This window comes from Sorex fumeus, unplaced genomic scaffold (genome assembly GCF_029834395.1).
Source record: "Sorex fumeus unplaced genomic scaffold, SorFum_2.1 ptg000061l, whole genome shotgun sequence".
In the NCBI taxonomy this organism is placed as follows: Eukaryota; Metazoa; Chordata; class Mammalia; order Eulipotyphla; family Soricidae; genus Sorex; species Sorex fumeus.
Window position 1 is genome coordinate 38,689,811 of NW_026606118.1, and position 10,901 is coordinate 38,700,711.

Consider the following 10,901-nt stretch of genomic DNA (forward strand, 5'->3'; position numbering starts at 1 on the left):
CCAACAAAACTTGAAGGTGTGCCTACCAAAAAGGTAGGCTGGAGAGTATAAATGAACCCTGGGACATTAGTGGAGGGAAGTCAAAACTGTGCTGGGACTCATGTTGGAATATGGTACATTTGAAACTCAACTATGTCAGTCATGGTGCCTTAATATTTTTAAAAAATAGTTTGAATACAAAAAGGTTCTAAAATTTAAAAAAATCTTGTTTGTACGGTTGAACTTTGAATAGCACCTATGTGGATGACTCTCGAAGTTGTCAATGAGCAGTTAAATAAGGCTAAAGTTTACTGTGCCTTAGTTGTGTAATAAAAAACAAAGCAAAAAAGCAAAGAAAAACAATAAAACGTGGCTTATGCTAGTCATCTGCTTTCCTTAAAGAATTTGAAATTTGGGGGTATCACCACCTCCAATTAAATGAAGTATTTTATTTGTTTGTGAGTGTTTTGAAAAAGAGAGAGAGCGGTACACCTGTCTATGCTCTTTTAGGAATCATTCCTGGTGGTGCTCAGGGGACCATATGGTATGCTGGGGATCAGACCCAGGTTGACTGTGTACAACGCAAGCACCCTACCTGCTATAAACTTTTGCTCTGGCCCAGATTAATTTATTTAATGTAGAAATTAGGTAACAACCTTTTAGATTAACCCAATGAACATAGAAGTTTTTACTATACAAGAACATAAATTTGGAAACCAGTTCAGTGAGAATAAAACCTGAAGAAGTTTCCTGTTTTCCACTCTGTTATGCTGCCTTTATCTTACGTGGCTGACACCTAAGAAACTATTTGGTTAAGATGGAATTGAGAAAGTTATTAGTTCCTTAGTCACTTCCTGTTGCACTCTTAAAACTGATGCTCGTGGCCCACACCCACATCTTGCTGGCAGAGAAGCAGCCCAGCATCTCACCTTTGAAAGAACATGACACCACGAAATCTTCCCAGGTAGTCTGGTCAAGCCTGAGAACTCTGGGGTCTTGGTAGAATGGGGCTGGGCAGATTCCCCTTCCTATCTAAAGACACTGCAGACTGCAGCCATACCCAACACCCTCTGACATTGAAGTAGCCCACTTCTACAATTGAACCTCATCAAACTGCCAAACCACCAAATCATTCCGACTCTATAGAACCTGAATGGGGTGGCTGTGTCTGCTGCCATTCAACACTTCAAAATTCCATAATACTGTCAGTCCAGTAGGATCACAACAAATCTGATTGGAAAGTTGCATAGAAGACCACCAAGCTCAATGAGTTTAAATAGCAACACAGAAGCCTCCACTAACACTACACAGCATAGTTGATCCTCAGACAATGACTTTAGTAACGTCACTGTGATATCTAACAGTTATCACAGACTGACTCTTATTAATCTAAGTTCTGATAATTCCATATGAAGTAATTTTATTGGTGCCCACAAGGGGTCTAATGGGGGTTGGGATAGGAAATTGGGAGCAAAGGGCACACTGGCAGTGGGATGCTGTTGGAACATTTAATGCCTAAAATAACTACTGTAAACAGCATGGTAAATCATGGTGTTACCATAAAGATGTAAAAACTGATGCTTGTATGGTGTACATTTTGATGACCAGAGATCTAAAGCAGGATCTTTGTGATCAGAATTTTTGCTATGGATCTGTCAATAAACGTAGACAGATATTTTCATGGTAGGCAACAAGCTTAAGTGGGGAGATGAGTTATTCATTTTGAAAGGCCTACCTTCTAATCCTGGTACTGAGATTTTGTGCTACTAGTTCTAGTACTACATCACTGAATTCTGTGCTACTAGTACTAATACAAAGACATGCATGCTGGGCATGTTTGGTTCCAGACATTTTGTATGCTGTAGTGTGCATACATAATGGCTTCTATATTGTCTTTCAAGCAAAGATTCTGGTTTTCTAAGTCTTCAAGAAGTTTGTCATGCCCTCACATTCTTGGAGAAAACTCAGATGATGCTGATGGGCTTTGTGGTTAACTACCTGATTTCTGGAAACAGCAAGACCAGTATCACTCTCACTTTCAGTAATCTCTTAGTCCTCATTTATGTACCTCAACTACCAATTACTCTTCTGAAATCTCCTTGACGCCAGTACAGGCAAGATGAAGAACACAAATAAGATAGAATAATGTGGGAACAGAGGAAAAAGTCTTAATTCAGAGTCAGAAAGAAAAACAACAGATGAAAGTAAAGAGCACATGGAATCTCATATAGTATGCTTAAAAAGATAAAACACAAATCCCAAAGCCTCTTAGAATGATTAGGTTGATTTAACATGGTACTTTTGAGCCTTTTCAAGTGACCAAACATTAAGCATACCTCTACGAAAGGAGTCCCTTTTATCTGTCAATTCTAAGATAATGGGAACAGAAGTGAGAGACAAGGTAGAATCAGAAGGCAAACAAAAGTTACTAACACCATGTGGATAAAAAGTATTTCATAAATACTATATTTTTCTAAGTACTAAAGGAGTTTACTTAAGCTCTATGAGTGCACTCACACATGATCTAATTTTTTTTACACTAAACTGGACCCAATAGAAAATATTTAAATAAAATATACATGGATGACCAGTGTAGGAGCAAGAGGTATAGGGGCACTGCTCAGAGCAGGTGGGTAGATTAGACCATCCTGACAAAAGTGTACTCCATGTAGGGTGAGGACAGTGAGGGAAGGGGGAGGCTAGAATCACCAAGCCTGGCTGGATGATGGCTCAAGGGTAGACATGGCAAGGCACCAGACCATAAATCCTCTAGATTAACTTGCCACATAGTTTCTGCAGACCAATGGCGAAGTTGATTGATATCTAGACTCCATGGCTTGGTGCCCATGTAGGCAAGGTTTAAATTGATCTTCCGGTGATTGATGTTGAGATTAGGGTCCTTGTAAGCCCTCAAGGTAGCTGTCCTGTCAGTCACAGGCACGAGGCCATAGCCAGGGGACTTGTCTGTTTGGCAGTCAGTAATGACCTCAGCCTCCTCAATGTCCTTGAATCCATCAGAATACTTCCTGAGTGAGGCATGGTAGTGTGGTACACTGGGGATGGGTGTGGTGTTGGAATTATATCCAGGAGAAATAATTATTAATAGTGATAAATCAATCTAAATATATTGCATCAAATTTAATTTTGTACACAAATCTCATTATGGTAATATTCATGTCTTACTTGTCATTAATAAAACTTTAAAAAGTTTCCATGCTAATATATTTTGGAGTTTACATGAAATAGATAAGTCCTATGTAATTGTCATTGTCCTCCCGTTGTTCATCGATTTGCTCAAGCGAGCCCAGTAATGTCTCCATCGTGAGACTAGTTATTACTGTGTTTGGCATATTGAATACACCACGAGGAGCTTGCTAGGCTCTGCCATGCGGGTGAGATACTCTCAGTAGCTTGCCTGGCTCTCCGAGAAGGGCGGAGGAATCGAACCTGGCCTGGCCAGCCACCCACAAACAAGCCAAATGCCCTACCGCTGTGCTATCGCTCCAGCCCTATGTATGTAAAAAATTTTTTCTCCCCTACACTTTGTTTAAACACTATGGTTTACAAAGTCATATTACAGACATTCAAAATTCCAACACCAAACCCACCCTAATATCACCTGCCCTCCATCACTTAATCTTAATCGCTTAACTTCCCGTTAGTCGTTGATTTGCTCAAGCGGGTGCCAGTAACGTCTCCATTTGTCCCTGTCGCGTGCTAGTGTAGCCCAATGGCATCTGTTTGCTCTGGGAACATAAAGAGCCTCAAACCGATCATTCATGATCTTGACGAAGAAATCTGTCCATCTGGTAGGTGGGTGGCCACGCGGTCTTTTGACATTCCGTGGAATCCAGTCGGTAACAGCTCTAGTCCAGCGGTCATCTTTAAATCTCATTACGTGACCAGCCCATCTGATTTTTGACACCTTGGCAAATGAGACAGCGTCCCTGATTCTTGATCGTCGACGGATGTCAGAACTCCAGATTCTTTCTCTCATTTGAGTGAAACGTGATATTCCAAGCATAGCTCTTTCAATTCTTCTTTGGGAGACCTGAATAGCGTTCTCATCCTGTTTGCGTAGGGCCCAGATCTCTGAGGCATATGTTAATGCAGGAAGAACAGTGGAATCAAAGAGATGTGCCCAGAGCCGGAGGTTCTTCATCCTCTTAGCTATTTCTTCGACGGTCTTGAAGGCGTTCCAAGCTGCTCTCTTCCTCCTGTGCAGCTCGGATGCCAGGTTATTTGCCATGTTGACTTCTCAACCTAGGTACACATAGCTGTTGCATTCGGAGATGGTCGTTCCATTGCGAGCAAATGGGGCATCAGGAATGAGGCTGTTTCTCATAAACATTGTCTTCGTAAGATTCAGCTGTAGTCCTACCTTTCCACACTCACGGTCAAAGTCGGTCAGCATTTGTGCCGCTTGGCTGATGTTTGGTGTTATTAAAACAATGTCATCAGCAAAGCGGAGGTGGTGTAGTTGCTGACCATCTATCTTCACTCCCATTCCTTTTCATTCCAGTCGTCTCATGATGTTCTCGAGGGTGGCACTGAAGAGTTTCGGTGAAATGGTATCACCCTGCCACACCCCTCTCTTGACATCAAGGATCACTTCTTTGTAGAATGGTGAGATCCTGGTAGTGAATCCGCAATACAGCTCACAGAGGATCCTGATGTATTGGGCTTGAATGCCCTGACTGGCTAGGGCTTCAATGACCGCTTCCATCTCAACAGAATCAAAGGCCTTCTTTAAATCAATGAACATTAAACAGAGTGGCATCTTGAACTCCCGAGAAACCTCAATGAGCTTGGTTATCGTGTGGATATGGTCAATGGTGCTGAATCCTTTGTGGAACCCGGCTTGCTCGCATGGTTGTCCTTCATCTAGTGTTCTGCCAATCCTACTTAGGATGACTCGAGTGAACAACTTGTAGATGACAGACAATAGGCAGATTGGGCGATAGTTGCCAATGTCATGGATGTCTCCCTTCTTGAACAGTAGCACAGTCCTGCTGGTTTTCCACTGGGATGGAACCTTGCATTCAGACAGGTAGCGAGTGAAGAGCCGAGCCAGTGTATTCAGGTACTTCAGGTGTTCAGGTCTGACCTTGTCTGGGCCGGGTGCAGTTTGTTTCTTTACCGACAAAATGCCGTGTCGGATTTTGGAAGGGAGAACATTGGGAAAGACATATCCATCCTGTGGAATTTGGTATGTCGGCAAGTGGACATGGTTATCAAAGAGATTTGAGTAGAAGTCATGGATAATCTTCTCCATTGCCGTTCTGGAAGATGTGATGGATCCATCAGGACGTCGGAGGGCAGTCATCTTGATCTTGTAGTTGGCGAAGGACAGGCGGGCGTTACAAATACTTTTCCCAGCTTCTGCCGCATCTACCAGTACTTCTGCTCTTCTCTCTTTGAGGTCTTCCTTGATCGCATCTCTGCACTGCTTTGCGAGCTTGGACGTTAGCTTGCGGTTGCCTGAGGTATGCGCCAAACCACGCTGGCGAATTAGCTCAAGAGTTTTCGAAGATAGGCGATTTTTTGTGGCTATCTCTCTCTTGGCGTTCCTCGCACATTCATGGAAGTGCTGAACCAGTCGATCGTATTCCTCGTCAATGTTGTCAACAATGGCATCTTCCCATGTTGCTGCAATAGTGACAAAGAGCTCCCAGTTTGTGGTCTCTTTTTGAACTTTGGGAGTTCTCTTTTTGAACTTTGCAGCCCTTTCTCCCCGCTCTGTGAAGTAGAATTTTACATGAAGGAGACGGTGGTCCAATCCCGTTCGAAATTTTGGGACAACAGCGACATCGGTCAGGCAAAACCGTCGATTGAATATGATGTGGTCTATTTCGTTGTGGAATCGTCCACCGGGAGACTCCCATGTCCATCGTTTAGATTCTGCCTTCTGGAACTGTGAGTTACCATGGATGGTTTTGGTCGACATGATGAACTCAGACAGTCTCTCACCCTGTTTGTTCCATTCTAGGCCATGGGTCCCGATGTGAAGTTCTTCAGCTGATCTTCTCGGTCCTATCTTGGCAGTAAAATCACCCATGATGATCTTGTAGAAGGTGTGGTCTTCTTTATAGAACTTCTCTAGCTCCATGTAGAACTTCTCGATTTCTCCTCATCATAATGAGATGTTGGTGCATAGACAACGAAGAAAGAAACTGCAGGCAGTGAGTCACATCTATTCAAATGTAAACGTCCGATTCGGGTTGTTAGGCATTCGAATGAATCAATGCTCTTGGCCAAGTTTGTGTTGACAAGGACACCGACGCCTCCAACACCTCTTTTATTGCATGTTCCAAGGAACAGTTCTTCTCCAGTGTCGAAAATGGCATGGTGAGATTCGTGCCTTCTTGTCTCGGTCAGACCAATGATATCGTACTTGATCATTCGCGCTTGTACCATCAGGTCCTCGATGGATGCATCTGATGCTAGCGTACGTGCATTGAAAGTACAGATGATCTTTTTTGTCTTCCTTCGTTGTGGCAGCCTAGTTTGGCCTTAAGATTTTGTCAGCCTCTCCTTTCTCATCCTTCTCAGTGCTGCCATGTCGGTGAAGCCTTCAGGGTCAGGTGAATGAGACCAGTTGTAGTTACTGGTTTTGGCATATCGAATACACAATGGATAGCTTGCCAGGCTCTTCCGTGCGGGTGGAATACTCTCGGTAGCTTGCCAGTCTTTCCGAGAGGGAAAGAGGCTTTTGGGGCGACCTCTAATCACCCTTGTAGGTGTTACCATATTTGAACCCTATCAAATATGATACGACAATTCCGGAAGATGGGTATTTAGTATCTTATGATGTGTCACGTGGCCGCTTTGTGGCCGCGCGGGTCTGGAAAGCATCCTGGAGTGTGACGACGGCTGGGTAGTGGAGGTAGTGTCCTCCATCATTGTCTCCAATTTTCCCAAGCACCTCTCAAGCCTGCCCCCAAAGCAGACCTGCAATTGCTTGCTACAAATAAATTGCTAATGGAATGATCAAAAAATTATTTCCTTAGCAGAAAATTAGTGTAAATTGTTGTACTTCTCCATGAAGACATTAAATTCTTGTCTGAGGGGTTACTAAAGTGTTGTCACAAGTTAAGTTACATTAATGTTCTATGTTAATGTTAATGTTTTAGTTAGTCAAGATTGGTTACATCCCATCCAATCTGGTGCATTATTACTGGATTATCAGTGTTGTAGAGTTTGGAAATGTCATGCAGCCACATTTGCTCCAGGAAATCCAGAATTTTTAACTGGACAGTACAGTTGGAATTAAATTTTTAACTAGGCAGCGGTTTAAGGATGTGAACGTGACTGCAGGGATCTTTTGGAAGCACAGGAATGTGTTTCAACCAAAAGATTTAACTGATTCCCTTCTAAACATGGCCTCAAAATTTTCCCAAACCCAGCTCAGATAGAGAAGGGAGCACCAAATAAAGGGTGTTTGGAGGATCCTCCCAGGAAGGGAGATGCATGTTGAAAGTAGACTATGGACCGAACATGATTGCCACTCAATGCCTCTTTTGCAGAACACAACACCCAAAAGGAGAGAGAGAACAAAAGGGAATGCCCTGCCAGAGAGGCAGGATGGGATGGCGGGGGGGGGGGGGGGGGGGAAGGGGGTGGGAGGGATACTGGGATTCATGGTGGTGGAAAATGGACACTGGTGGAGGGATGGGTATTTGATCATTGTATAATCGAAACCCAAGCACAAAAATTTGTTAAGTCTACAACTGTACCTCATGATGTTTCACTAATAAAAATTAATTTTAAAAATTGCCCAAACCAGGGGCCAGAACAATAGTATAGCTGGCAGGGCTCTAGCCTTGCTCTAAACTGACCTGGGTTCAATCTTCAACATTCTGGAGCACCGCCAGAAGTGATCTTTGAATGAAGAGCCAGAAGTAACCCCTCAGCACTGGTAGGTTTGGCCCAACACACTCTTCCTCCCAAACAACAACAAAAAAATCAAAAGGGCAGAATAACATTTCAAGATTCTTCCTGGTGGAACAGAATCAAAGCAGACTCACCCTTTCTAGAGAGTTATCTCCATCCCAGATCACTTCTAACAGGTTAGCTGTAATTTCTACTCTTAGTGTAGAAAGAGGCAGTTAAATTATCACAGGCTTTTAAACACAAGGGTTAATAGAAAACAGAAAAACTGAAACGCAGCCAAATTATTAGAAGTTGATTCAGTAAAAATCTGTGGCAATATTTTATACAATACTATACATGTATGTTGGACTCTGTTAATCATTAAATGCTGGAGCAATTAATAAATTTAACATGACTTGTAGAATGAATGCAAGTCAAGGGTTCTAGACTTAGAGTTTGTAGCACCCATTTGAAATTATTGGATTGTGCTTAGTATTTAGCATTTGATTTCATTTTGTTAGACGACTTAATTTTCAAACACACTTTACTGTATCAAATATTAATTTTTATAGTCTTGGTAACTGATGGCTCAATTTTCTATTTTATTTGAATAAATAGGGCTGGAGCAACAGCAGAACAGGTAGGGTGTTTGCCTTGCACACAGCTGACTGGGGTTCGATTCCTCTGTCCCTCTCAGAGAGACCGGTAAGCTACTGAGAGTATCCTGCCCACAAGGCAGAGCCTGGCAAGCTACTGTGGCATATTCAATATGTCAAAAACAGTAACAACAAATCTCATTTCGTGTTTCTAGAGTGAGCAGATGCCATTGGGCTACACTAGCACATGACAGGAACGAATGGAGATGTTACTAGTGTTCGCTCGAGCAAATTGATGAACAGCAGGATGACAGTGCAGTACAGTGCTACTCTTCTGACTGAAAAGGGGAATAAAAGTAGGGAAGAAGCAAGAGGAATATTTGTATCATAGACTTGTATATCCCTTCCTATTCAAGTTTTTATACATCCATAACTTTCCAAAGAAAGACTGATAAACTCAGTATTTTCTTTTCTTTTCTTTCTTTTTCTTTCTTTCTTTCTTTCCTTTCTTCCTTTCTTTCCTTCTTTCTTCCTTCCTTCCCCTTCCTTCCTTCCTTCCTTCCTCCCTCTCTCCCTCCTCCTCCTCCTCCTCCTTCTTCTTTTCTTTCTTTCTTTCTTTCTTTCTTTCTTTCTTTCTTTCTTTCTTTCTTTCTTTCTTTCTTTCTTCAAAAATAAATCTGCAGGACAATTCCTGAATGTGGGTAAACACTGTTTACCAAATCCCCTGCATTGTTTGTATTTGCAACCAGAGCAAAGCAGAGATGTTGTTACAGTGCTCTCTGCTGGTCAAGTGTAGTCATTTTGACAAACTTTCAGCAGTTGTATGAGGGCTCCTTATAGATTCATCCTTCAAATTTTAAATGACATAAAACATGAGTAAAGGTAAAGGTAAAGGCCCTCCCGTTGATCGTCGATTTGCTCGAGCGGGCCCAGTAACGTCTCCATTGGAGACTTTGTTGTTACTGTGTCTGGCATATCGAATACTCTCGGTAGCTTGCTGGGCTCTCCGAGAGGGGCGGAGGAATCGAACTCGGGTCGGCCATGTTGGCTGCGTGCAAGGCAGACGCCCTACCGCTGTGCTATTCGCCTTACAAGCGGCCAACATGGCCGACCCGAGTTCGATTCCTCCGTCCCTCTCGGAGAGCCCGACAAGCTACCGAGAGTATTCGATATGCCAGACACAGTAATAACAAAGTCTCCAATGGAGATGTTACTGGGCCCGCTCGAGCAAATCGACGATCAACGGGAGGGCCTTTACCTTTAAAACATGAGTAACATTTTATTTATTTATGTAATTGAAACATAAATAATAAATCATAATAACATTTTTACCAAAGCATACAGAATTTCTTATTGCTTCAAGCCATCTTTAGAATTTTTACTCTGGCACTCAGAAAATCTATTTGAGGCATATTATTTTTTAATTCCTGACTCTGCACCAGGCTGTTGGGCGGGTGAGAGCCCTCCTCACCCCAAGGGACCCAGCCCCGGCAGCCAACCTCCACTACCCAACCATTGTCACGCTCCAGGCCGCTTTCCGGACACGTTATAAGATACTTCCTACCCATTTTCCACAATTACTTCACCATATCTGATAGGGTTCAGACATTAGGCAACAAATCATAGAGAAAAATATATAAATATATGCTTCTCAGAAAGCCCAGCAAGCTACTGAGAGTATCCCTCCTGCACGGGCAGAGCCTGGCAAGCTCCCAGTGGCACATTTGATATGCCAAATACAGTAACAACAGCAGGTCTCATTCCCTTGACCCTGAAGAGCCTCCAACCACTGGGAAAAGACAAGTAAGAAAAGACTGCTAAAATCTCAGGACTGGAAGGAATAGAGACTTTACTGGCGCCCGCTCAAGTAATTCGACGATCATCAGAATGACAGTGATACAGTGAATTTCTATTTTAAACACCATCTATTTTACATACACTGTTAATGTATGATTTTGTGCATAAATTATCCCATTACCACACCCTCCACCAAGTGTCCTCTTCCCTCCACTCTTGTTTCAGCGCCTAGGACCTTCCCAGACCCAGATACCTTGGGATAAGCTTCCTGTAGATACCCAGTTCTCAATTTCTGTGACCTTTGGTTATTCATTATTCCCCTACTGTGTTTCCTTATTTCCCACTTAGGAGAGAGATAGCGTTCTTTGTCTGTCCCTCTCCTTCTCACTAACTTTACTCAATATGTTACTTTCCAGATTCAACCAAATTGCAGCAAATTCCATGATTTTGCCTTTCCTAGGAACCAAGTACTGTTCCATCAATGTAGATATACCATCATTTCTTTCTCCAGTTATTTTTCTTGGACACTTGAGTTGTTTGTAAGAGATACATTCTTTAAGAAAAGATAAATCTAGATGATTTTGCATAGATATTTAAATGTTTAAACATTTAAGTAAATGTTTGGATCATGCATCTCTAAAATCTGCTTCCAAAGTA